Consider the following 22,453-nt stretch of genomic DNA (forward strand, 5'->3'; position numbering starts at 1 on the left):
GCCGTGAGGCAAAAACTGAGGAAGAGTTTCTCCCAAGCTGCACAGGCTGTAACCCTCTCCCCTCGGTCCACTGCAAATGACACCCGGACCGCACTTCCCCCATGCCAACTCTCTTCAACAGAGAACTGTGTGCAACAAAGCCCTCACCCTCCTCCCCATGTTGTGAGCGCTCTTCTGGCTGCTGTGGCCAATGGGAGGAAATGAGGTTAGCTTGTAGGTTGTGAAAGGGTAGGGCGTACTTGACAGTCGAGGGGGCCTATCCGATGACAACTCTTCCAGTGAGTCCACACTCTCCCAGTCCCAGTCGGTCCACCCACTTGCGGAAAACCCTGCTGAATGTGTGGACAGGCAGAAATCAACATCACCCCAAGAAACATTGTCCACTCTTTTGGTTGCAGGCCAGTCAACCATGCTTTTGATCGGCGATTCTGTCATCAAGCATGTCGAACCACAACGACTGGCACCAAAGGGTGAGATTCTTCAAAAATTATGCGTTTCTGGTATGACAGTGCAATTGGCTGCACGGCAATGCCACATCTCCTCCAGCAGCAGTGAATCGTGTGACTGTACATGTTGGCGTCAACAGTTGCAAGATGGGACCTGTGTCGGAGAAAGAGTAGGCTGACATCATTGGACCGTGCCGCAAAGCCTTTCCTAATGCCAGAGTCTGTCTCAGCTCCATCCTGCCAGCAAAAGGTAGACACACCTTCAACAACTCCATCCTTCCCTCAAATAGAAACCTGGAAGCTGCTTGCCGACGTCTTGATGCTGTCTTTGTAGACAACTCCAGCAGCTTTACTGCGAGCAGTGGTGCACCGAGACTGGCGCTCTGTTACGGATGAATTTTCAGGTAAGTGTCTGTGTGTATAGAAAATATGCGTGCTCTACTCTGTTTACTATCTAACTGTTACTCGCACACAACACTCAAACAAAGCACAAAGACTAAACACTCTCAATGCCCTTTGCCCTCGTACCTGTAATGAATCATCAACACAACAATACAAATATGTTATTTCTCATGCATTCTACAGATCACGTTCATTCATATATAAGAAGAAGAATATCTTAACACACGTCGGAGACTAACTGTCTCACGTTAGATGAATGTTCTCGATCCACACAATTCTGCTAATGTTTAGGGTTCCTGTTTACCACAGTGTCATGTTACGCACATCACTTGTCGCGTAATACTTAAATTGACGACGTCTACGTCTCACACAATCTTCTCTCCGATTATGGTTCTTAGGTGGCAGTTCACACATTCAGTGACTCCACAATGTTATGATTAAGTTCCTTCGGTGGCAGTTCACACATACAGTGACTCCACAAACTTTAGCGGGTACATACCCGGAATCCATACCACCCACGCAATACCGCTCGTGGTGGCTATGGGGTGCGGCTCCACCCGTTCCAGTACTCCAGCGCTGTTACAACCCTGCGCTCTCGTAGCGCTAAGGAGGGGATGCCCGTCTCGCTCTCTCTCCCGCTGTCAAGTGGTACCACCCATCACTCCGACCGGGGTGCTGCGTAAAAAGTTTAGGCTACCATAAGTCTCAATTCTTAGCTAAACTTTTCTACGAAATAATACTGCTATTCTTTCTCAATACTGTTCAACTATCCGTCCACTAACTTATGCGGATATATTATTTACACCAGCTCATTTCCAAGTAACTTCATTACCAAAAGAACATACGACCTTCCTTTTCAAAATGGCTGACACAGCGGCTCACGCTTTTCCAACCCAATTTACAACATGACTCTCACAGTCATTTCACCCGTCAATATTACTGAGCAAAATACAATTCAATAAATACCTGTATCTTTACAGCCTAGAACCACTCATGGTTCATCCGCACACAAGTCTTTCGGTGTTCGACTTCAGTGTTCGCGGGTGAGCAGCGTTCTCGCCCAACGCGGAGACATCAAAACGCGTCTGTCTTCCTCGACTGTCAAGTACGCTCTACCCTTTCACACCCCACGAGCTAACCTCATTTCCTCCCATTGGCCACAGCAGCCAATGAAGATACGCCTTACAAAAATAGGTCACGCTGTCCAGTTGTGATACTTCAAGTATGGCAAGCCAATCTGTACACATTTGTTTAAACCATCCAATACTGAATTATGTACAATCCATTTGTCACACGCTCTACAGCGATCATATTCACCCCAGCCCAAAGGGCACTGCCAAACTGGCTATTAACATCAAATATGCCGACACACCCAACTTAAAAGAGGACCGCCGCTCCAGCGATGACGCTCATCAAGCAAAGAACCATGACCAGGACAACCGCGACCATTCTCGTCGCAAGCAGCCTCCACACAGACACTCTAATGAGGACACGGGTGCACGCTCCATCCCAAACCACCATTCCGACTCCTACCCTCCACCACCTCCACCACCTCCACCCCCGCCGTCCTCCCACCACTACCCTTCACTTATTCCCACCCGTACCCCAGTTAACCTGCCCCCTCCATTTACCTACCCGCCCACCCAGTCTACACGAGAGTCTGTCGGTCAACTGGCGCATGCGATGACCACGCCAACGCAACCAATTTGGCAATACGCAAGCAGCGCAATTGCGCCGCCCTTTCGTCCCTGTCCGCAAATTCGCCCAACCAGTCATCAGCAGTTTGTGGTCCCTCTCTCCGGACCCCCACCTGTCAACAGCCAGTAGCTGACCGTGTCCAACCGCCGCACCTGTCGTCACAGCTCAGTGCAAATGCAGTTCAGCTGCTGAATTTAATTTCAGCTGATGTGTTAAAAGCTTAAAACTAAAGGCTGTGTAAGTTAGGCGACCTTCGGACTGGACGGAGTCTTTCAATTTTTTAACAGTATTGAGCGTTGTATCTGCTCCGTGCATAGTCACAAACAGCATCAAATGCAGCAACTAATGTGTGTGTATGTGTGTGTGTGTGTGTGTGTGTGTGTGTGTGTGTACGTACGTGTGTGTCTGTGCGCGAGTGTATGTGTATGTGTATGTGTGTGTATGTGTGTGTGTGTGTTTGTGTGTGTGAGTGTGAGCGCGATCGCCGGGTCACCTTGGACAAACATTATTTGGTTCAATTTTCTTTGGAGTGTTATACAACCTAGAGCTTGTGTTACGCTTATACTTCTTACGATAAAGTTCGAAGCGTTTTTGCACCTTGTGCAGTGACTATACCTGTGTTTTTAGTTGTGCCTTGCGTTGTACTCGGTCTGCCTGTCTGTGTGACGTGACGTGGACACTGAGGAAAGAGTGTGTTTCTTTCCCTTCGGTTCTAGCACTTCTCCACATCGTCTGACGTGCCAGTGACACGTCGTAGCACATTGTTTACAACTCTATTGTGTAATTCGTAGACTACAAGGACTTTGCCTTTTCTGGCAAATCTTGAACATTCCCTCTACAACGTCCAGTGTGTGCGGTTTGTGTCTGCTTCTGCGTGTACTCTTAACATTTATAAGCATGCCGGCACTAGCTCCAGCCGCTGGACTGAATATTGGTCACTTAAACATTTATCATCTTTTGAACAAAATTCCTGATCTCTGCGTGTTAATAAATCAACATTCTCCCATAACCCATTTGTTTGGGATTTCAGAGACCAGGCTGGACTCACGCATCTGTGATGATATGTTGCGGATTCCTCATTATTCTGTAATCCGACGTGACAGTATGGAAGTACAACATACTGGTCTTGCTGTTTATGTCCATGCTTCCATTGCAAAGTTTGTCAAGCGCAGGGCTGATCTGGAAGTGAACAGTATTGAATGCCTGTGGCTTAAAATTTCTTATAAGAACTCGAATTCTTTTCTCCTCGGCTTTGTGTATATAAATCCCGCATCCCATTCAGCTTGGTCTGACGATTTTATTGATTTGATGGATAACATCAAATGTAATAATCGCAATGTTTTGTTACTTGGTGATTTTAACATAGACTTGCATAAAACCCAGACAGCCTGGCGCTCAGTTACATCTCTCTTTGGATTCCATCAACTTGTGAACACCTCAACCAGATTGACTGATACAACATCAACGTTGATTGACCACATTTACACTAATAATACCCCCATGGTGTCAAACGTGAAAACTGTACCTTCAAACATCAGTGACCATTGTTCAATATTTTGTTCTTGGTCGTTCAAGTTACCTAAGCCGGTGCACAAGGGCCATACAACTATTGAATATAGAAGCTTTAAAACGTTTGATGAAACCAAATAATTCTTCTTCTTTGATCTCAGTTTAGCACCATTTTCCTCTGTGTTTAATCATGTTGTTGCTGACGAAGCGTTGGGCGCCCTTTTAGATATATTTTATCCTATAGTGGATAGGCATGCCCCACTACGTCACCACAGAGTGAAATATTATTATTATTATTATTGTGATCATTTGTATGCGCCTAATCTAGATATAGCCCTAGGCGCTTACATATTAATTTCTGCCGTTTGAAATCCATCTCTTCCCCCATGGTTGACGGAACAGATTATAGAAGCCATGTCCCTGCGTGATTTTTACAAAGCAAACAACATGAAGTCTGATTTTAAGAAACAAAGGAATAAAGTGACAGAATTAACACGTCAAGCAAAAGCAAATTATTTTAATACATTAATCGAGGACAAGAAAGATATTTCAACTGTTTGGCGTGCTGTTAATAACCTATTAGGTAAATCTAAACAGAACTCAAATCAGTCTGCCACAACCATCTCCCCTGGAGTTTTTAATAACCATTTTTTGTCCCTTGCCAATAGGCTAAATGAATCTGCAAAATGCGACAGTCCTGATTCTGACATTGAAGTCTCTTTCTCAAAATTACAGGATTGTTTTAATCAGAAATGTAAACCATACGATTTTTTTTACTATTTCAGACATGGCAGTGCATGAGGTAGGGAAGGTGCTAGAAGGCCTTGAGAATAAAAAGTCCATGGGTCCTGATAAGATTCCTCCTTACTTGACCAAACTCACCTATGTGTATAATCTCTGCATAAAGCAAAATACTGTACCTAGTTTGTTAAAAAGAGCAAAAGTAATTCCACTTCATAAAGGCGGAAATGTATCCGACCCAAATAACTTTTAGACCCATTTCCTTATTACCCATTTTATCCAAACCATTGGAAAAACGTATTCACAAACATTTGCTCGCGTACATAGAAAGCAGAAACCTTTTCCATCAATTTCAGTCTGGTTTTCGAACAAATCACTCTTGTCACAGCGCCCTTACCACGCTATGCGACACTTGGTTGTCTGCTACAAACCGATCTGAAATCAGTGGTGCTGTGTTTCTCGACTTTAAAACAGCGTTTAATCTTGTTGATCATTCAATTCTATTGAAGAAATTACAGTTGTATGTCAGAAACAGTTCAGTGTGTAACTTCTTTGCTTCCTATTTACATGACAGATCTCAATATACTGCCCTAAACTGTAAAATATCTACTGAGGAGACTGTGAAATGCGGGGTGCCTCAAGGTTCAGTGCTTGGGCCGATCTTGTTCTGTCTGTATATCAATGATCTGCCACTGCACATTTCTGATAGTAATGTAAGAAGTGATTTGTTTGCTGACGATTCTTCACTTCATGCAAGTGGGAAGTCTGTTCCAGTAATAGAGTCCTCCCTTCAAACAGCTCTAAACGATGTAAATAACTGGTGTAGTGTTAATGCTATGCTTGTCCATCCAATAAAAACTAAAAGTATGGTAATTGCAATCAGATAAAAACACCAGATTTCTCCACTCAAACTTAATCTTACTATTGGTACGCAATCAATTGAACAAGTTCAACAGCATCGCGTTTTAGGGGTAATTATTGATTGTGAATTCAAGTGGCAAGCACAATTGCAGCATATTTGCAAGAAAGTAGCCAAGAACGTTTTCCTCTTATCCAAGTAAAAGCAATTTACGGACAGAAGGACTCTGGAAATGTTCCACCATGCTCATGTAATGCCTCACATTAATTATGTTTCGACGCTCTGGGATGGCAGCAGTGATGTCCACTTGAAAAAGTTAGACTCTCTCTATCGTCGCTCGGCCAAACTCATCGTAAAGGATAATGCATCAACAGATATGAAATTAAAAATGCTCAACTTTCTTCCACTGGAAAAGCATCTCAAGTTAAACAAAGCCATTTTCATGCATAAATTGTATTACGGTAAAGTGCCGATTTACATTACATCATTATTTAATAAAGCTACCCACAGATATGGGTCGGTCAACTTGATCCCACCGATTCCACGAATTGACCTGTATAAGACCAGTCTTGCTTTTTCGGGTACTTCAGTTTGGAATTCGCTTCCATCATCCTTTAAGCACTTAAAGTCATTAAAAAGTTTTAAAAAATGTGTTAAAAACCACTTAATGTCTGAGTAGTTTAACGCCTTTTAATTTGCCACACCTAGTATTACGTCAAGGATATGCTGTGCATTGTATGTTCTGAACATATTTTTGTTGTACTATTGCTACATGTTCGATTGCTACCAGCTTGTATTTATAATTACCTGCATAGTATGCATTTGATTTTATGAATAACCACATATGTATGCTCTTCATGCCTCATCATCATCATCATCATCATCATCATCATCATCATCATCGTCATCATCATCATCTTTTAAATTCAACATTCGTCGCGATATAACCTTCGTGGTTGAAAACGACGTTAAACACCAAATAAAGAAAGAAAGAATCATCATCATCATCATCGTCATCATCATCATCATCGTCATCTTTATTATCACGTGCTGAAGTTTTCCGACCTCGTTTTGTTGGTTAACTTTTTAACTTTTTAAATTTTAATGTTTTAATTATATAATTGTGTGTCTATGCGTCCCAAGGACAGATTGTAAGAAAAGGCGAAGCCTTAAATCTTAATCCTTGTTAAATAAAGTTCAATTCAATTCAATTCAATTCAATTCAATCTCTCTCTCTCTCTCTCTCTCTCTTTCTCTCTCTCTTGGTGGATTTTAAGAATCTAGATTATCTATAGCCTGTCTTACACTGTGCCGAATGTCATTACGAATATGAAAATGTTGTATTCGGCCAAAAAAGAGACGAATGGACAGGAAAAAACAGAGACAAATCGAAGGCTTACGAATCCTTGCGAATGTCATACGAATGGTTGCGACTGCTTGCGAATGTCTACCGATCATTGCGATTGTATACGAATCCATATACGGATCTATTACGAACGTTGCGAGTGGCCTTGCGAGTGTTTTATTCGTATAATGTTTGCAAGCACTTGCAACACTCGCAAGGCCACTCGCAACGTTCGTAATAGATCCGTATATGGATTCGTATACAATCGCAATGATCGGTAGACATTCGCAAGCAGTCGCAACCATTCGTATGACATTCGCAAGGATTCGTAAGCCTTCGATTTGTCTCTGTTTTTTCTTGTCCATTCGTCTCTTTTTTGGCCGAATACAACATTTTCATATTCGTAAGGATATTCGGCACAGTGTACGACAGGCTATAGATAATCTAGATTCTTAAAATCCACCAAGAGAGAGAGAAAGAGAGAGAGAGAGAAAGAGAGAGAGAATTGAATTGAATTGAATTGAACTTTACTTTACAAGGATTAAAGTTAAGGCTAGGCCTTTCCTTACAATCTGTACTTGGGACGCATAGACACACAATTATATAATTAAAAAATTAAAAGTTGAAAAGTTAAAAAGTTAACCAACAAAACGAGGTCGGAAAACTTCAGCACGTGATAATAAAGATGACGATGATGATGATGATGATGATGATGACGATGATGATGATGATAATGATGATTCTTTCTTTCTTTATTTGGTGTTTAACGTCGTTTTCAACCGTTCAAGGTTATATCGCGACGGATAATGATGATGATGATGATGATGATGATGATGATGATGATGATGATGATGATGATGATGATGAGGCATGAAGAGCATACATATGTGGTTATTCATAAAATCAAATGCATACTATGCAGGTAATTATAAATACAAGCTGGTAGCAATCGAACATGTAGCAATAGTACAACAAAAATATGTTCAGAACATACAATGCACAGCATATCCTTGACGTAATACTAGGTGTGGCAAATTAAAAGGCGTTAAACTACTCAGACATTAAGTGGTTTTTAACACATTTTTTAAAACTTTTTAATGACTTTAAGTGCTTAAAGGATGATGGAAGCGAATTCCAAACTGAAGTACCCGAAAAAGCAAGACTGGTCTTATACAGGTCAATTCGTGGAATCGGTGGGATCAAGTTGACCGACCCATATCTGTGGGTAGCTTTATTAAATAATGATGTAATTGTTTCTCATTTGCCAGAAAAAGCCGGTAACGGAGATGACGGTTATGAAAACCCCAAGTCTATGTTCTCTCTTTGTTGTCTCAGACTCAGACGCACTTCAGCTGTAAACCTGTTCATTAACCAAAAACGTTTGAAGTTTGTTTTAAGTGTATTCGTAAGTAAAAAGTCCCTCAAAATGGGATGAAAAAATATTCCCAAAAGAAGTTACTGCATTTGCGCCTATTTCCCCGGACATTTATTTTTAGCTATGGCGAAGACTCACATGGACTTCCTCCTGCACAAAAATGACTGCAGCAACAGCACTGATGATCGTGTCGTTTTAAAATGATAGTGCATGTGATAAGAAAGAGCTTGCTTATATTTTTAAAATAAATTTAAATTCTTAAAAGGTACGCCCGGACAGTAACCCAGATGACGTTTTTGGTAAATTGTATTGCTCTCAGAACTAGGAGTAACAAGGAATTGAATTGAATTTTTGTGCAGAATAGTAGCTCACGGCCGACCATATCAGAGGTATTACAATGTTAACCTTGAAATCTTTTTGTATCAGCTGCAGAGCCCCCGGACAACGAAAAAACGAAATGGTCGCTCATTATTGACAATAAGCGGTTCGCATTTTTGTTATGTTTTATAATGTTTTTAGGAATGTGTTCTATGTTCGTGTTATGAAAAACAGAACACACGCAGAAAACCCAAGCTACACCAACAGACACCATGACAGCTCTCAGGGAGAATCGTGCAGTGGCTTTGATGTCAAAAGGATGTAAGGCCCTACACAAAAGAAACCGAACAGGTGAACAGAATTATGTTTATCTTTTCATATATATATATATGTATGTAAAATGTATTAAAAGTGGGGGCGAAAATTTGGATCATCATTAATAAACATATTCCATATTCATCCATATTGAACCTGTAAGTGCGCGCTCGAGTGTGTGTGTGTGTGTGTGTGTGTGTGTGTGTGTTTGTGTGTGTGTGTGTGTGTGTGTGTGTGTGTGTGTGTGTGTGTGTGTGTGTGTGTGTGTGTGTGTGTTCGAAAGACAGACAGACCGAGAGAACCAGAAAGATCAGGATCATTTGTGTCAATGTGTGTGTGAGTGTTAGTGTAAAAGACACGTCAATTTGAACAATAGCGCGACGATACAACACCGAAGAGGTAATCAAATGTATCATGGAGGGTAAACAACTTTACAGCAAATACCATTCCGACGTCTGGAGTAGTGAGTCAGAAAACCCCAGCTACACCAAGCACCACAGACACCATGACAGCTCTCAAGGATAATCGTGCAGTGGCTTTGATGTCAAAAGGATGTGAGGCCCTACACGAAAGAAACCGAACAGGTGAACAGAATTATGTTTATCTTTACATTATTATATATATGTGAACAGCTCAGATCATGGGTCAATAAAGTGTTACACAGATGGTCAAAATTAAAGTACAAGATATTGCACTGGAAGTGGTACTAAACTGTTGCTAAGTGTCTGTATGAAGCTACACGGTGAAAATAGAAAAAGAAAAACACGATTCTTGACTTTGATGGGCTTTTTCTGCTCGTAAACACACATTCTTCTGCTCATCACAGCATGCCCCATTATTGAGTTTAAAACACCAATGAAATTTGTTTTGAATAAAACTCACAATTTTACAATAAGAATTTAGAGACCTGAATCAATTAGGTATATCATACTTAGTTTGACTTTTGCAAAACTAAGTAATTACACACGGAGACATAGAGAGACAGACAGAGGGCAAACACAAATCTGAGAAAGAAACCCCTTTAAAAATGTTACCATGTTTAAAATGAAATATCGCAAGGTGAAGCCATAATCCATCACCTTTCAGTATGACGTCATGAGCGTGTTCCACACTTGAAATGACGTGCTTTTGGAGCTTGGAAGTATAATTTCCATTCAACGATCCGAGTTTGTTAAGTTTGAGCATATTTTCAACGTCAAACACCATGAAACTATATATATTTGGAATCAGAAAATGATAAGGAATAGATAGAAGTTGTTTTTAAGTGTCCTTTTTCATAAATAAAGATAGTGGTTATTTATCGGTTTTCTTCATTTTTAAGTTAAATTTTTATATTCATGAATGTACTGCTGCAAGTGAATACTCACACACATCAAGCACACACCCACTCACACACACACACTACTCACACAAACACTGATTATCACCACTCACACACACACTACTCACACACACACACACTACTCACACAAACACTACTCACACACACACACACTACTCACACAAACACTGATTATCAAGACACATGCAACCACACTGGAAGACCATAAAACCGAATTGGGCGTTCAAAAAGCCATAAAAGGCTATAATTTTGTAGTGGTGGAGTGGAAGGGTGGTAGACAGACGACACACGAAGCCCAAGTCCAAGCGTCTTGTTTCAACTTTTTATTCAAGAAAACAATGCAAGGAAACGTAGAGGCCGAAGGCGAAACCCGTAGACAGCAAAGCAAGTGTAGTGTCGTGTTCAGCTGCTAGGAGCGAATGCATGCTTATGCCGGTGTCCGGCTTATACTTATAGCCCCGGCGCGGACTGCACAGAAAGCACCGTCCGGCGGTGATGAAAATCGGACTGAATACGGCCAGAAACACGGAATCTGTGTTTCTTACACTTGCTTTACCCTACGTTATTTAAACAAATACATAACCAATCATAACAAACAATACATCAAATTAAAGCTACGACCTTTAGCTTTCCATTGCAATAGATCACATTTCGTAAAAACTTATATTTATTTAGTAGGATGCAAAAACAATGGTCCTAGTGAAGGCACTGAACCAACTTCAGTGCGGAAAATTACAAAACTCTCTAAACTGGAATAATGGACAAACTCATAAATCATACAGATAAAAAGAAGAACCCTAGACAAACATCATGATATGCGTTACTTGGGGGAAAATTATACATTGACTTAGTACGAAGCGGTAAAGTCCGAAAGTAAATGGAATCGGCTAAATTCCTGCGCGAGTACCTGTCTGCATAAATTAGCAATCTTTGCAGAGGAACCAAGCATCACTCATTACAACCAAATCATTATAAACAAACTAAAATCATATGCAACATAGGTACGGGATATGTAATAGTGATACAAAAATGACAAAACAATGATTGAAAAGACAAAGATGAGTTTGTGAGAATCAATTTCTCTCGACGATACATGAAAACCGGTCAAGGTCAGAGTGACGCTTTGGTCAGTTCGAAGCATTATCGTAAATAACACAATAATATGCAGCCATCCAGCCTAATCAGTGACTTCTATGCAAACCTAAATATAATTAGGACCGTATCAAAGATAAAAGGGACTTTGAAAGATAGAAGTTAGGTAGATATATAAAGAAAGGTATTGTATTAGAATTTGCGCCGGCAAGGTGCGCGCGCAGCATCGTATCGTCTGCTATGAGATGGGTTATCCCGTTTTGTACTGTACACAAGGCTGTTTCGCTATGCGATGCTTAGAGTGTTTAGGGTAGCGAAAGTGCACTTTGCTACATCCCCCCTAACTCTTTTACATACCGGCGGCCGCGCTAATTTGAAGAAAAAACAGGAAAGCCTAAGGGCTGAATTGATCAAACCATCTTAGATTATTCAAAAAGAGAAAAATTGCGAAAACTTTGCCTATGACTTTCACATATGTCACTGAGAAAATCGACAGTTACAAAAACATGTTCTCGTGATCAGTACCAGCTTTGCTAAATCAAAAGTGAGGCCTGCATTTTACAAAGTGTCTCATATATGATCAAAGTACTGCGTCAAAAAACATAAAAGTGCAAACAATCAGGAATTTCATGGGAAAACATTGCTACAATTATCAAATTTTCTCCACTGAGAAAAAGTAACACAATGTCAACACTACCATACAAAAATGCAACCTTCATCCCCACCAATCCGTTTAGTTGATAATATAGGATTTCTCTTTCAATGTGCGCTCTTGTATGCACAAGCTCAACACTCACAAAAACTCTCGCTCATGGCCTTACAGTAAAGGCATCTTACTATATCACCACGTCATGAGTTAGATACGAGTTCATTACCCAAAATGTATGTGTCAACCATAATTCCCGTTCATCAATTGTAGGGGTTTCTGCGCCTAAATCGTAAATAGGTAGCTTTACGGGCCAATGGCACTGAGGGCTTAACTTTGGACTTTTAACCGACTACTACTCAGACCTTACTGATCTCCAGAAATAATATGTGATGAAAACGGGGAAAAAATCGCGACGATACACATGGGTTACGATACACTCGCGAGTTTTATGTGCAAAACATTATTTAGCCCAGTTAAATGCTAGTACTAGTAGCATTGTTCATTAGCTGCATCAGTCAAATTCAGCCTACCGAGTAAACGATCATTCAAAAAATAATATCAAGTTAATTGTTACCTTGCATGTAAGCAATTCGTTGTGACCGGCTAGGTGCTGGTACCGGTTGAGCAACAGGTGCAGGAGGAGGCACAGCAACCACAGCCGGACCCGCAAGAGCCGCAGGTCTGGGCCTTGGAAGTGTGATCCAGAGTTCGTCATCACTGTCACTCTCAGAGTCTGTTTCACTCGGCACTGAGGTAGCCGAAGACGGTGTATCTTCGTCTTGATTGTCAAGAGTCTCGGAGGCTGGCAGCAAGTCCTTTCTAGTGACCGCTCGCTCCGCGCCACCAGCTAAAGGCGCGACGAGGTAGACGTGCTGATGTTCAGCGACGCGGCAGGTCACCCTGTAGATGTCTGGCTTCCAATAGTCCTAGATTTTGTTGCGCCCCAGGACCCGGTTCCGCAGGTAGACGTGGTCACCAACGTTGAGGCCGTGGTCTGCAGCGCGTCTGTCAGTGAGCGCTGTCCTCTTGACCACCGCCTGTTGAAGGTGGTCAAATGCCTTCTGATGAGCCTCTGTCAGACGCAGGCGATGTTGCCGCACCCAGTCGATGGTGCCGCTGGCTGCTGGGGCTGGGAAGCCCAACATGTCGTCAACGGGCAGCCTGGGTTGTTGCCCGAAGAGCAGGAAGTGTGGTGCGAAGCCCGTGGACGCATGGGGTGTGTTGTTGTAGGCCTGGACCAGCTCCGGGAGATGAAGGGGCCACCTGGTCTTCTGCTCGTAGTGCAGGGAGCGTAACAGGTTATGCATTGACCTGTTAAACCGTTCGCACTGGCCGTTGCCCTGCGGATGATACGGTGTGGTGCGACTCTTTTTGATGCCGTACATGTCGCAGAGTTCCTTTATGAGTTTGGATTCAAAGTCTCTGCCCTGGTCACTGTGGATTCGCTCCGGAACCCCGAAGCGCTGGAACCAGTTGTTGACCAGAACTTTCGCCACCGTCGCAGCTTCTTGATTCCTGGTGGGAATCGCCTGTGTGAACTTGCTGAAGACATCAGTGAGGACGAGGACGTTCTCGCGGTTGTCGCTGGCAATTTCTAGCTTGGTGAAGTCCACAGCGAGGACCTGAAGAGGGCGGCTGGCCAGCAGAGGCGTAGAAGTGGTGTGGGTTGTCGAGGGGAGACGACCCATACAGCAGCGCTGACAGTTGTCGAGGTACTGCTTCACCTGGCTGTACATTGCTGGCCAGTAGACCCGGGACCGAAGAAGTTGCATGGTTCTGTCGTAGCCCTGATGACCCATGTTGTCGTGTAGCATGGCTAGGACATCTGGACGGAGTGTTGACGGCAGGACGAGCTGGAACTGGGGCCCGTGGATGGAGTCAGTTACCTTTCTATAGAGGACGCCATCTCTCAGATAGAGACGGTCGTGCTGTTGTACAAGGCTGCGCAGCTGACGGTCTTGGCCTGTGGCAGGTTTGGTGGGCCAGGTCGTTAAAACAGGCCCGATGGTGGTGTCCTCCCTCTGAAGCCGTTGTAGTTCTGTGGACGACAGCCGAGGGAAGATTGTCTCGGGCTCTGCTTTTGTGTCTGGGTGGTGGAAGGCAGGAGACACGTCTGGGTTGACGGTGGACTGTCTTTCGCAGCAGACTTGCTGCGCTGCTGCCAGTTCAGGGGGGAGAGAGGTGGACGTCGTGGGAGAGGGAAAAGACGGGGGCATCCTGGAGAGGGCGTCAGCGGGGTTTGTTTTCCCTGGCTGGTATTTGATCGTAAAGTTGAACTGAGCCAGTTGGGCTGCCCAGCGCTGCTCCAGAGCTCCGAGGGGGGCCGTTTTGTAGTGGACCAACGGGTTGTTGTCCGTGAGGACGGTAAATGTGGCCCCCAGCAGGTAGTGTCTGAATTTTTCGGAAATTGCCCATTTTATTGCCAGGAATTCCAGCTTCATGCTGCTGTATGCAGCCTGGTTTTTCTCTGTCGGCCGCAATCGTCGACTCGCGTAGGCGATGACTCTGCGTCGTCCTTCCTGTTCTTGGGAGAGGATGGCGCTAAGTCCGTCGTGGCTGGCGTCTGTCTCCAGGATGAAAGGCTGCTTGAAGTCAGCGTAGGCAAGGACTGGGGCCGAGGTCAGGGCTCGCTTCATGGCGTCGAAAGTGGCTTGATGCGTGTCTTGCCAGAGGTGCCTCAGGTCTGTTTTCTTCTTCTTCTTGGTGCCTTTTTCGGCCTCTGCCACCAGGTCGTGCAGAGGACCCGCGAGCTTCGAAAACTTGGCAATGAAGCGCCGGTAATAGCTTGCGAACCCGAGGAAACTGCGGACTTCAGTTGTGGTCGTGGGCGTAGGCCAGTTGACCACGGCGTCGACTTTGCCGGCTTCACAGCTGATGCCCTCTGCCGAAATTGTGTGGCCCAAATAGGTGACCTGGCGGCGAAGGAACTGACACTTGTCTGGTCGGATCTTGAGGCCTGTCTTGATGAGACGTTCCAGCAGGCGGTCGAGGTGTTCCAGGTGCTCGTCAAAGGTCTTGGAGTAGACGAGGAGGTCGTCCAGGTAGACGAGCAAGAACTGGAACAAGAACTCTGACATCGTGGTCTGCATAAGACGCTGGAACGTGGCTGGGGCAGAGATGAGTCCCATGGGCATGCGTGTGTATTCGTAGAGGCCCATGGGGGTGACAAACGCCGTCTTGTGCTGGTCCGCCGGGTCCATCGCAATCTGGTGGTAGCCGCTGGCCAGGTCGAGGGTCGAGAAGTATTGAGACCCCACCAGTGCGTCGAAGGACTCCTGGATTCGTGGCAGCGGGTAGGCGTCGCCGACTGTCTTGGAATTGAGCCGGCGGTAGTCGACGCAGAGGCGGATGGAGCCGTCCTTCTTCCTGACGATGACAATTGGGGCAGCGTAAGGGCTATGGCTCTCTGTGATGATATTGCGGTCGAGCAGCTCCTTCAGATGCTCTTGCACCTCCTTGAAATTGTTTGGGGGAATGCGGCGGTAAGGCTGGGCGACAGGTTTGGAGTCTGTCGTCCTCAATTTGTGGTGGACGGCGTCGCAGTAGCCCAAGTCTGCTGGAGTGGTCTGGAACGCGTCAGCTCGTTTGCTCAGCAGCTCTTCGAGGCGTTGCTTCTGGCTGCTGGTTCCATCGAAGTCTGGCAGATGGAATGGAGCTGGTGCCGGTGTTTTCGTGTCTCCTGAAGACAGGCGCTGCGTGGAGATGACTAGCTCGTTGACTGTAGCGCTGTAGGTGACGTCGGACTGGCTCTCGACTGTGTCAGTGGCGTGCAGTGTGGCGATCGGCGTTCTGGCAGGCAGCGTCTTGTCCTCAGGAGAGAGGTTTGCAATCCTGATGAACCGGCAGGAGGGGTCCCCAGCGACCAAGGTGGGGACAGTCAGCAGACCGCCAGGAAGGGGATGGGAAAGAGGAGAAGCCAGCAATTGCCGAGTGTACCTCTGGTTGCTGGTAACCCGGATTGTGGCCATGGAGTAGGCAGGGATTGAGCAGGGAGTGGAAGTCCGAGCTAGACCACGTGTTGAGTTGCGATCTAGTCGAACTTCCCGGACAGCAGCTTGCAGGGAAGGAGGGAGGTTGGACATCTGGGGCAGGCAAGTTGAAAGGACGTTCATGCCCACCAAGACCGGCAGTCGCTTCTTGCGGTTCTGCATGAACGGCTCGGTAGGCTCCTTGACGACAAGGACTGGAACATCCTTGCAGAGGTGGCCCAGGATGGAGATGTCGACGACGATGACCCCGGAGTAGGGAACTTCAGCGCCGTTGACAGCTCGAAGGGTGACGTGGCAGGCACTGATGTCGCAGTGGGCGAGATGCTGGGCCACCCATGTGTCGGTGACGGTCGTCACCTCACTGCCTGTGTCGAGTAGAGCTTCGGCCGGGCGTCCGTTGATTGAGATATCGGCAGTTGGACACTGGCCGGTGAGTGATGTCTTCTTCTTCCTACCCCCCGCTGAATGTTTTGTGACAGCGGGGGTTAGAAGTTTCCCTGCTGCTGGTATGACTGCTGCTGGTGCTGTTGTTGCTGAGGTCGGGGCCGATGCCGCTGTTTCTTGTGGTATCGCTGTTTCTGGAAGCAGTCGGATTCCCGGTGGCCGACTCTGCCACACCAGTTGCACTGGGGTTGATGGTTCTGCTGCTGGTGATGGTGGTACGTCGGTGCAGCTGGTGGTGGTTGTGACGCCAGTTGTAGCTTGAGGGCCTCTGTCTCTGTGGTGAGGGCAGCGATGCGTGCTTCGAGCCTTGCGATGGAGGGGTCCGGTGCAGCGAAGACTTGTTCAGCTGTTGCTTCAGCAGGGCTATCTTCCCGCATCCATCGCATGGCCTCGCTGGTGACCTCGTCGAAGGTGGCGGCCGGTTTTTCTCGTAGGAAGCGGCACATGTCACGCTTCAGGGATTGTGGGTGGAGTCCTGTGGCGAAGGTCTTGCGCAGCGTATTGTCGTTCAGTGTGTTGGCCTCGGCAGCATTGGTCTTGGCCCACGCAGCGCGTAGGTGGCTGGCGTACTCGCTAACGGACTCGCCGAGACCCTGTTGTCGTCTGTGGAAGGCGGCAGCCAGTGCGACACTATCTCGCTGGTCGCCCCACGTCTGCTCCAAGATGGCGTAAATTTTGGCCGGCGTGTTGACCTCTGCTGCTGGTCGCCTGATGACTTCCTGTCGAGCCCTTCCGTCCAGCGCTCCAAGGATCCATGCCGCTGCAGCAAGTGCAGGAACCGTTTGTAGCTGCAGGATCAGCTTGGCCTCTTGGATGAAAGTCTCGGCGCAGTCGCCCTCGCCGGTGAAACGCCTCAGCTTGCAGAGCCGCAGGTTGGGGGTGTTTGCCTCGTCCGCCATGTTTGCCTGTACTGTCTTCTTTCAGTTGATGCTTCTGTACCCTGCTGCGCAGCGCCAAATGTAGTGGTGGAGTGGAAGGGTAGTAGTAGACGATACACGAAGCCCAAGTCCAAGCGTCTTGTTTCAACTTTTTATTCAAGAAAACAATGCAAGGAAACGTAGAGGCCGAAGGCGAAACCCGTAGACAGCAAAGCAAGTGTAGTGTCGTGTTCAGCTGCTAGGAGCGAATGCATGCTTATGCCGGTGTCCGGCTTATACTTATAGCCCCGGCGCGGACTGCACAGAAAGCACCGTCCGGCGGTGATGAAAATCGGACTGAATACGGCCAGAAACACGGAATCTGTGTTTCTTACACTTGCTTTACCCTACGTTATTTAAACAAATACATAACCAATCATAACAAACAATACATCAAATTAAAGCTACGACCTTTAGCTTTCCATTGCAATAGATCACATTTCGTAAAAACTTATATTTATTTAGTAGGATGCAAAAACAATGGTCCTAGTGAAGGCACTGAACCAACTTCAGTGCGGAAAATTACAAAACTCTCTAAACTGGAATAATGGACAAACTCATAAATCATACAGATAAAAAGAAGAACCCTAGACAAACATCATGATATGCGTTACTTGGGGGAAAATTATACATTGACTTAGTACGAAGCGGTAAAGTCCGAAAGTAAATGGAATCGGCTAAATTCCTGCGCGAGTACCTGTCTGCATAAATTAGCAATCTTTGCAGAGGAACCAAGCATCACTCATTACAACCAAATCATTATAAACAAACTAAAATCATATGCAACATAGGTACGGGATATGTAATAGTGATACAAAAATGACAAAACAATGATTGAAAAGACAAAGATGAGTTTGTGAGAATCAATTTCTCTCGACGATACATGAAAACCGGTCAAGGTCAGAGTGACGCTTTGGTCAGTTCGAAGCATTATCGTAAATAACACAATAATATGCAGCCATCCAGCCTAATCAGTGACTTCTATGCAAACCTAAATATAATTAGGACCGTATCAAAGATAAAAGGGACTTTGAAAGATAGAAGTTAGGTAGATATATAAAGAAAGGTATTGTATTAGAATTTGCGCCGGCAAGGTGCGCGCGCAGCATCGTATCGTCTGCTATGTAATGGGTTATCCCGTTTTGTACTGTACACAAGGCTGTTTCGCTATGCGATGCTTAGAGTGTTTAGGGTAGCGAAAGTGCACTTTGCTACATCTTAATTACAAAATATCTTTGATAAAACAAGAGATAAAACAATTTCACCCAAAGAGTTAGCCGTATAGTATCAAAGACGGCCAACTTTCACCCCAAGTTCGGTATTGGTCTAACAGGTAGGCAAGTTCGCACACATCTTGGTTCTGTAATTGTCTAGAGTACGCTGAGGTATTTGATCTAAATAAACTAAATAGGCAGAGCTCTTCCAGTCGCCCATGACTTTGATCACCTCCACCGGCACCCCACATGACAGCGCCCAGGTAGCGCCACCTCTTCTAAAACTATGACGAGATGTCTGAACGCCGCCCACGCGCCGGGCAAAGGCCGCGGCTGACAAAGGGAAAGCAGGGGCGGTGGGGGTTTGGGTGCTTTGAAGTCTAAAGGCGCTCATCACCGCTGACACGGGGCACAGAGGGTGGGGGTCAAGCACAGGCAGGCTAACCTTCAGTGCACTCTTTCCCTAAACTGATTGTTCTTGGAGCTCTTCACAAGCACAATAACACTTTTCTGATCTTTCTCCACCACAAAACAATCTCTGGTCAGTTGTTTTCCAGGCTCAAACAGGTTACACTTCCTCAACAGCCAAAAAAACATAACCATGCAAGCAGCCCAGAAGAGGGCATCTGAGGGCAATGCAAGATTTAATTGCCTTTTGATATCCAACAGCACTAATTCTTCTTCTAGTTTTATCTCAAACGCTTGCGCATCTCCCGCAACAGAAAAAGACATGATTGCTGCGACATATGACCAGACACGTTGAGCATGGCACTCACAGGAGAGTGCGACCAGTAACTGCTCACACTTTCCCTTCTCATGCAGTCTAGATGAGATACTGTATCGGGAATTTGATAGACCCTGGCACATGGATAGCTCTCACACTGAAATTATATTTCCCACACAGCCAGAACATATGTCTCAGTAGTCCATTCACAAACGGATGGTGGGCTTCTGCCTTTGTTGAGCCGGGACGGCTTTTGTCACTGTACTATCTGTATGATAATCACAGAGCTATCACGCCAGAAACTGGCCCATCTTTGCAAACTTTGCACAGCTGCACATACTTCTTTATAATTGATGTGCAGGTTTTTTGCTGCTGGTTCATCTTCACTAAACACAGAGTAACACCAATCACCGGCCCAAAAGGCGCCGCAAGCTGTATTACAGGCATCAACATGCACATGGTGAGCTTGCGCAGTATTGTAGTATACCACACCATTAAAACACACCATGAAACTAAGCCACCAGTGCACATCTTTTTTGAACTCTGCGCTGAGTCCGATCTTATGATGCTGCTGCTGAAGAGGACGAATTGCATCCAGAATGCGCCGCATGAAACATTTTCCTCCGCGGACGCCCTGACACGCCCAGTTCAAAAGGCCTGCAAGCCGCTGAAGCTGCTGTTTGCTTGCGCGCTTGCGCTGAGAGAACTCGCTGAGCTCCCTTTGCAGTTTGCCAAGCTTTTCTTTGCCAAGCAGTAGAGTGCAGTCTTGGGTGTTGATGTCGATGCCCAAGAACGTGATGCGTTGGGTGGGGCCCACAACTTTACTCCGACTAATATGAAACCCTAACTTTCTCACTAGTTTCATCAAACAGTGTAGCGCTGCATTACACTCTTCATCTGTTTCTGCTGCAATGAGAAAATCATCAATGTAAACAACAACACCTTTGAACCCACGCCTACGTAGGCATTTACCTATAGCTTGCGAAAAGCGATGAAAATGACTGGGTGCCACTGTGGCACCGAAAGGGAGCCTAGAATCGAACAAGTATGTTGATTGTTTATCTCCCTTAAATGTCCACTTTAACCCTGTCACTTTATAATCATCACAGTAGATTGGCACTGAACGATAAGCCGCTTTCAAGTTTAATTTTGCACACCAATAGCCCTGTTTTGCTATTTTACAGGCATTTGTGATAGTTTGAAAGCGTTCAGAATGCAAAGTGGCATAATCGTTCATAGCACTGCCAAACGGCCGACTGCCGTCATGGATAATACGAACACTGTCACTGCCATCGTCGTTTGGTATTGCAGCCAAAGGGCTCACTATCAGAGGCTTGTCAGAAGCGACCACATAATTACCCTGTTTTATTTGAGCACATGTATAGTTCTTTCTCTACAGCATCACTAAGTTCCAGAGCTGATCTATGATTGTTGCTTTCAGCATGTACAACACTAGCACCTTGGTCTATTATTCTAAAACCTTCACTAATGCCTTTCAAAAGAAACTCCCTGTCAGGGTCATTTTTTAGTTCATCTGTCCACACATCTACATGATTAGCAATGCTAGTGACCTTTTCACTGTTGCCTAGCCACTGACATGTGATAGGATTCTGAGGAGCAAGGGACTGTCAAGTTTGTGGCCCACCTTATTGTCTGAAGCTGGCTGCGCGTGTCCCTAGCTTTTGTTGCTGTTGTCGACGTTGCTGGTCATTGCTGCTGCCGCTGATGGGTGTGATGTCGCTCGATGCACTGGTTGCAGACAGACGGAGCAGCAGTGCTCGTATTGGCACCGCTGGGCAAACGAGCAGTGCCCGCGGTTCCACTGCATACACACCTCCTTGCCGCTGGGGCCTACGATGCGTTGTGATGGTGGGGTGGGGCGTGACTGTTGGTGAAGGTCGGCGTGTTGCTGGTGGTTTGTAGGTTGTCGCTCCTTCAGTGCTACCATCGCCAGGTGTTGAGAGTCACTGCCCCACCTGAACCCGTACGCTGCTTGGCTGACCCTGTACTGGTGATCGTAGGCCAGCACTGAAGACCAGGTGTAGCGACTGGCCATTTCGCCGAGTTTTCCAGTGTATGCGAGGTAGTCAACGATGCACGGACCCAAAAGCCGGCCGGTCTCGATAAGTTTCGCCATAATTCTTGCGTTGGCACTTAGAAACTGGGCAGGCGAAACATTGTCTAGCTTGGTTTTTTGATTGGCGCTCAGTCGAATGAATACGCCCTCTCTAAGCTCGATCTCCTGCTGTTCCGCCTCCCGGAATGTGATGAAGTCTGTTATTTTGAGGGCCTCACCTGAACGTGGCTGTGTTCAGAAAAACTGTAGGATCCAGGTCTACACGGCCTCCGTCCAGCGGCGTCGCGGCGCCCGTGCCGGTCGTTGACCTCTGCAATAACTCGTCGAGGGACGTTGCTGCTGTAGCTGCTGTCGTCGCCGGTGATGTCGCCGCTGCCTGCTCTCTTGACAGTGGCCCATCGTCGCCCTGAAGTTCACGTATCAGAGCCAAAGTAGCAACATGGTGGTCCGGCTTTAGTTTGGGTTCAGTCACACTGGCCCTCGTCGCATTTTCCAGTGCGATGTGCGTGTCAAAACCGGCCTCCACCAAAATTTCTGCCACCGTAGAAGGGAGCTGTTTGACCCACTTGTCAAACTTGAATTTGGAACTGTCTCTGTCAGTCATTTTGCACTGCTGCGTATACAAATTTTGAAGTAAAAAGGACTGAGTAAAAATTTCCAAGTCAGCTTTGCTGGCAAAAAACTTTGCTGCTGCTGCGCCGGTGTACAAAAGCTGACTGACTACACTGAATACAAAAGCTAACAATCACATATCCAGGCGTAGGAATATTTTACTCAATAGACCCTACACACACAACTGCCACACGATACATGATCCCTCTCACGTGCATTCCGACCCATCCGCCGAACACGTTACTCCAAGGTGTAACCCATCCCGCAGAAGGGACCGACTGCACGAGAGAGCGAGCTGAGCGCACTCACACAAATTTAAACTTTATTTATTCTAAATAACACCATAATTATCAATACAAAACAACACAGCTATATAGTTTTAGAT

This window comes from Littorina saxatilis, unplaced genomic scaffold, assembly GCF_037325665.1.
Source record: "Littorina saxatilis isolate snail1 unplaced genomic scaffold, US_GU_Lsax_2.0 scaffold_792, whole genome shotgun sequence".
Lineage (NCBI taxonomy): Eukaryota > Metazoa > Mollusca > Gastropoda > Littorinimorpha > Littorinidae > Littorina > Littorina saxatilis.